Source organism: Coenobita brevimanus, chromosome 104 (genome assembly GCF_032717465.1).
Source record: "Coenobita brevimanus isolate Jiangsu-jjx chromosome 104, ASM3271746v2, whole genome shotgun sequence".
NCBI lineage: Eukaryota > Metazoa > Arthropoda > Malacostraca > Decapoda > Coenobitidae > Coenobita > Coenobita brevimanus.
Genome location: NC_137057.1, coordinates 41,930,294 through 41,937,382, shown reverse-complemented (window position 1 = coordinate 41,937,382; position 7,089 = coordinate 41,930,294). Strand labels below are relative to the sequence as shown.

The window sequence follows — 7,089 nt, the reverse complement described above, 5'->3', positions numbered from 1 at the left end:
GGATGCAAGCAGACAGGTAAGAGAAGCAGCGAGCATTGAAGTAGCGATAGAAAAAGATATATATAGACGCAACAGTGCGGCGAAGAGACAGAGTTTGAAGGGAGCCCGTAGGAAGAGGGGAGTTTTTCATTCATTCATTGCCAGACGCCATGTATCCCAAACAGGGTGGCCAAGGGCTTAGAGTTAATTGTTTTCCAGGGAGGGGCACTAATCCTCCACCAACCCCACTTGACACGTAGGGAGAACGTTATGCCAACAGCATCTGGTGTTCCCAGGCGGTCACCCATCCAAGTACTAACCAGACCCAACGTTGCTTAACTTCGCTGATCGGACGGGAAGCGGTGTACTCAACGTGGTATAGCCGTTGGCTAATGAGACAAAAATCCTTTGACTCCACTTTGTTGAGAAGAGTTGTGTGTGGGAAGCCTCCCCACACATGAGAGTCGTACTCTACACAGGGGCGAATAAAACCCGTGTATAAAGCCAACAACAGTTCAGGGGTAAAGAAGGCACGGAGTCGGCTTAGCACACCCGATCTCTTGGAAGCAGATTTTACAAGGGAGGTATTATGTTCTTTCCAAGATAAACCCCGAGAGAATGAAACCCCAAGTATGTTTAAAGATGATGCACGACTGAGCTACATATTGTTAGAAATTCTAGGTTACTCCTGTGGAAGATTTTGTCTATCTGTATCTATCTGTTTGTCTATTTTTCTATATATCTGTCTGTCTGTAGTTACTAATCTATCTCTCTCTATATATATCTTTCAATCTTTCTACATATCCACTTAATTTATGTCTGTTTTTCTATCTGCACATCTCTCTCTCTCTCTCTCTCTCTCTCTCTCCAGAATTACGATGAACACCTTCGAGGCTTAGAACGACAGTCTTTTATTGCTAATATGGAATAATTTACTCTACCAACTTTCCCCAGGTACGAGCAGACATGTATAAAGCACAATTTATATAACTCTCCACGGATCGTTTTATAAATTCGTTACCTTAGAGATGTTTATTGTCGCTCCTGAGATGCCTTGCGAGAGGAGAGCATCGTAAGATATTACTGAAGGCTTTTCCCACTGTGTTATTCTCACTGAAGTGCTTTACTCTCCTGCGTTTTCTACACACCTGTTCAAGAAACGTATCACTTACTCATTTTTACTTGCTCTACATAAACACTCATTCCGTTACACAGCAATTCACTCATTTTCCCTCATTCATTCACACTAGACCTGTCCTACTAAATAATTTCCCGACAAGTTGGTGGCATTTCTGCTGGTTCTGCTCATTCCTTCAGTAAACCTATAAGATAACTGACTCATACACACAGTCACTCAATTTCTCTCACTCACTAATTCATATTTACTTGGAAATGTGATCAGCATAATTTTTTGTAATGACAGTTCTTTCCAACTACTCTTTCCTTTTCACTCATCCTCCCTTTCCCTCTCGATAACATTTTTTTTTCATGTTGATTTAGACACACACACACACACACACACACACACACACACACACACATTCTTTAACTCACCCACCTCTTCATCCATTTTCTCTCGTATCCAGGGATGGCCTGAGGAATTTGATATTGGGGGGCGGGGAGCGGTAGCCTAAGATGTGACCAACTCACATCATTTTTGAACAACTCGACCCTCATTTGACCAATTCGTCCCTTTTTTGACCAACCCTAACATATATGACCAACTCGAACACATCTGACCAACAAATCAGACATAGCACATCTGCTACTATAAGAATAAAAAGCAGCCCTTGCATTATATATATATATATATATATATATATATATATATATATATATATATATATATATATATATATATATATATATATATATATATATATATATATATATATATATATATATATATATATATATATATATATATATATATACACGTATGTGTGTGTGTGTGTGTGTGTGTGTTTTATGCTAGGGAGAAGAAACCACAGGCCACGAGCCTGCATTAACCATTCCTTCTCAAGAGAAAAACAAAATACAAGAGAAAGCCAAATTCAAGATCGGATCATTTTGAGATGCCTGGACACACTGTGTTTGAAAGACTGGAGATCAGAGGTAGTAGGAAATACAGACAGAGGGAGACAGTTCCAGAGCTGACCTATTATATAAATGAAGGACTGGGAGTAACGGTTAACTCCTGCATTAGAGAGTTGGACAGGAAAGGGATAAGAGTTTGCTGCTAGACGGGTGCTACGCTCTCGTCGTAGAAGTGGAGGAATGCATGCTGACAGTTCAGAGGAATAGTGACCATTAAAGTAGCGATAGAAAAGAGATAAAGATGCAACGTTGCGCGAAGAAACAGAGGTTGAAGGGAGTTAGTAAGAGAGGAGAGTTAATGAGACGAAAAGTATTTGACTCCACCCTATTGAGAAGAGCTGTATGTGGGGAGCCTCCCCACACATGAGAGTTGTACTCTAAGCAGGGGCAAATAAAACCCGTGTATAGTCAAAAATTGTGCAGGGGTAAAGAAGGAAAAGAGTCGGCTTAGCACACCCAATCTCTTAGAAGCAGGTATTACAAGAAATGTAATTTGATCTTACCAAGACAGGTCCCGAGTGAATGAAACCACAAGCATGTTGAAGGATGATGCAGGATTAAGCTGAAAATTATCAAATATTAGTGGGTACACCAGTGGAAGATTTTGATGAGCTGATAGGTGTAAGAACTGAGTCTTTGATGCATTAAAAAAAAATACAAGATCATTTTTACCCCAGTCAGAGATACGAGCCAAGTCAGACATTAGGTGTGCCATAGCCTCATCCCTTGATTGTTGAAGTAACTGCCGAGATGGACGTTGCAGGAACCGAATGGAAAGGTGAAGGGTGGAGTCATCAGTGTACAAGTGGATAGGTTTGGATGTACAGCTTAGAAGGTCATTGATGAATAAAATGAAGAGAGTTGGTGATAGGACAGAGCCCTAAGGAACACCACTGTTGATAGATCTAGGAGAAGAACAATGGCTGTCTACAACAGCAGTTATAGAACGACCAGAAAGAAAGCTATAGATGAAAGCACAGATAGAAGGATAGAAACCGTAAGAGGGCAGTTCGGAAATTAAAGATTTATGCCAGACTCGATTGAAAGCCTTTGAGATGTCAAGTGCGATGGCAAAGCTTTCGCTAAAGTCCCGAAAGGAAGATGGCCAGGAGTCTGAAAGGTAGGTGAGAAGATCGCCAGTGGAGCGTCCCTGACGGAACCTATACTGACGATCAGAAAGAAGGTTGTGATAGGAAAGATGCTTTAAAATTTTTCTATTAAGAATTGACTTGAAAACTTTTGAGATACTGGATGTTAAAGCAATTGGACGATAGTTAGAGGGTTGGGAATGGTCACCCTTCTTTGGGACTGGCTGAATGAGAGCAAACTTCCAGTGAGAAGGAAAGGTACAAGTTGATAGACAAAGGCGAAAGAGTTTGCCTATGCAGGGTGTAAGCACAGAAGCACAGTTCTTGAGGACAACAGGAGGGACCCCATCAGGCCCATATGTCTTGTTAGTATTGAGGCAAGTGATGGCAGAAAGTACATCAACTGAAGAAATTTTAATGTCAGGGATGAGGAAGTCAGAGGGGAGAAGTGATGGAGGAACAGCACTAGAAGCATCTAAGCTGGAATTGGAGGAGAAAGTCTGGGCGAAGAGATCTGCATTATCAGTAGAAGAAATAGCTACAGAACCATCAAGGTAGAAAAGAGGAGGGAAGGATGATGAGGTAAAGTTATTAGAAAAGGTTTTGGCAAGGTGACAGAAGGAGTGGGAAGAATTCGAGTAGGAGAGTTGAGAGCATTTAGTATGGATGAAATTATTTTTAGCAGAGCGAAGAACAGACTTAGCACGATTCCGGGCAGAAATGTAAAAAAGATGTGATTCAGGGATGGGTTGGCTCCGGTACCTTTTGTAGGTCCTCTCCTTGTTGTGGACAACATTAGAACAAGCGTGATTAAACCAAGGCTTTCTTGCATTAGTCAGAGGATATGAGAAAGGAATGTATGCTTCCATGACCGAGGGAATAACCTCCGTAATGCACAAGGCACATACGGATTGCTCCCGGCCATGGAAACAATAATCATTCCAGGGAAAATCAAAGAAGTACTGCCTGAGGGCCTCTCAATCCGCAGCTCCAAAGTGCCACGATGACGTTCCTTTGAAGGATTCGCAGACCGTACCAGAGCGAAAGGACAGGTTAAGATAATAAGGTTGTGATTGGAGGAGCTCAATGGAGAGAAAAGATTAACGGTGTAAGCAGAAGGATTAGTTGTAAGGAAGAGGTCAAGTATATTGGAGCTCTCTCCAAGGCAGTCAGGGATACGGATAGGGTGCTGTACAAGCTGCTCTAGGTCATTAAGGACAGAAAAGATGTAGGCTTGTTCACCAGGTGGATCAGTGAAAGGAGAGGAGAGCCAAAGTTGGTGGTGAACATTGAAATCTCCTAGAATGGAAATTTCAGAGAAAAGAGAAATGGATAGAATGTGTTCCATCGTAGAAATAATATAGTCGAAGAATATTTTGATAGTAGAATTAGGGGATAAGTAAGCAGCACAGATATAATTTGTCAGAGAATGACAGGGATGCCGAAGCCAGAGTGTAGACAATTCAGAAGAATCAAGTTCAGGAACACAAGAGCAAGCAAGTCGTTTTGTATGTATACACAACAGCCATCTTTGGCTTTGAAATGAGTATAGAGAAAGTAGGAGGGTACAGAAAAGGGTCTGCTGTCAGTTGCCTCAGACAGCTGAGTCTCAGTTAGAAAAAGAAGGTGTGGTTTAGAGAATGAGAGGTGGTGCTCGACAGAGTGAAAGTAAGAGGAAAGGCTGCGAATGGTGCAGAAATGAAGAAGAAGAGAGCCAGACTGGTTCCAGGCAGTTCGAGACGTCACCGGGAGAGGGGCGGAAGGTGGGGGAATTTATGGTCCCTTCCCCTGGGGGGACCATAAACGCCCCCATAAATGCACTGAATCCCCCATCCCCCCCGCATGAGTGCCATCTCACACCCATTACAACACCTTGTATAGTTGCGAGCCGATGACTCGAGGCCACCTAGTCCACCAAGATGTTGGTGTTTTATCTGGGAACAATGGTATCTGTGAACTTGACCGAGATTCAGTCAGCTGTTCGGGCAAAACAAATCAAGTGATAACTTGTCAATGTGCTGTTCTAACTGGTCTCCAATCAATATCATGCAAGTAAACGTATCATACTGATAATGATTAACGTGTCATACACGTGGTAGATATATTTATAACCATAGTATTACTATACAGGCATACAAATAGTGGTGCGTTCATTCGTGTGTGACACATGGGTATCGGTAGTGATTTATTTTGTTCGACTATCGTTATGAACCAAACAACCTTTACCAGTTTTCAAGAGATATGCAGTAGGGTTATCGGCGTCCCCGCAACCTAGCATTATTATCACAAAAAACACCGTCATGCCAGTCATCCCTCACCGTTAATCTCACTTTCGTCGACCCCTGACTCCAAAGCAGGTGGGACAATTAAAGGTTCACACCACAGCAGGCAGAACAAGGGGAGAGGGGTGTGGGAGTTATATGGATGGTGATGGGTGAGGAAGGGCGGGACGAGGTGGGATGTGTGATGGGAGGGGGGGTGAGGGGGCAAGTGGTTGGCTGCGGTATTTAACGTATATGAGATTAGAGGTTGTAATAGGTTTGTTTTGAGACAGAAATCCATTGTTTCTTTAATATTCGAGTGATAAAGTCGAGCGATTACTCTCTATCAATGTTTATCATCATGAACGGGTCAACTAGTTCCACTCCCCATACGTGACGTCACGTGGTGTCTACGTCACAAACCAAGGTGGTGATGGAGCTGCACGCTCGGGGTACCCGTGTGTCACAGATGAATGAACGCACCACTATTTGTATGACTGTATAGTAATACTATGGTTAAAGATATATCTAGCACGTGTATGACACGTTAATCATTATCAGTATAATACGTTTACTTGCATGATATTGATTGGAGACCAGTTAGAACAGCACATTGACAAGTTATCACTGGGTTTGTCTCGCCCGAACAGCTGACTGAATCTCGGTCAAGTTCACAGCTACCATTGTTCCCAGATAAAACACCAACATCTTGGTGGACTAGGTGGCCTCGAATCATCTGCTCGCAACTGTACATCATACACAACACTCTGCACATTACACTAAAAACACGGCTCCAACTTATTCTCATTAATGCCTCATTTTGCTTTAGATATGTGTAATAACATAGCTTATAATGCAACACGATCTTCCCATTACAGTTTTCTTTTGCTACCATCAATCAGCTTCATTCATCTTTAGGGAAATATGTAATATCTAAGAGGTAAATTAAAATAACAGTCCCAAAACGAATGCCGTCGTGTATGATATTCCGGGTTGCAGTATTTCCTTGCAACATAATAAAAGGCAGGAGCAATACTGCAACGAAGCCGGGCAATGACATAAACTTGGGAAGCACTACAATATACGACAGCCATAATAGGTCTGGATCTAACCTTTCCTAACAAAACTGACGGTATTTTAATCTAGCTTTTCTTAGCATAACTTTAGCTACCTCTGCCTAATGTCATCTCGCCTGGCCTCCTAGCCTAACCTACTTAAGCTTCATTGATCTAACATAAATCGATCAACCAATACTTAAACGAACTTAATGTTAAATTTCTGTTTCATCCTAACCAATTCAATTCATCCCAGTCCGAAACTAATTTAACTAAGCGTAGCCTTACCCAACACAGATTATTTTTACTTCCCTAATTGAACCACATATACATTAACCAACCTAACCCAACCAAATCTAACCTAAATTAATCTAAGCTAACCCAACTCAACCTTACCTACCAAACCCAGCCCAGCACATTCTTACTTTCCCGAACCCAACCCAACCAAAACCTAAACTAATTTAGCAGCAATTGAGCTAATTCCATATACCCAGGTCACTCAACAGCATTATCCAATCGCGTGTTACGCCACGCTAGAGAATACGTATATTCGTTTTGGTTTAATTGCATAGGATATATAAGGAAATTCTGTGTGTGTGTGTGTGTGTG

At 41.9% G+C, this 7,089-nt stretch overlaps 1 non-coding gene across 1 annotated transcript; it reads right to left on the bottom strand.

The window, feature by feature from the left end:
* Positions 1-250: 250 nt before the first annotated feature.
* LOC145416191 (5S ribosomal RNA) lies at positions 251-369 on the bottom strand. The gene has a single exon (XR_013900234.1). It is a non-coding gene; the product is annotated as a 5S ribosomal RNA (ribosomal RNA).
* Positions 370-7,089: the final 6,720 nt, after the last annotated feature.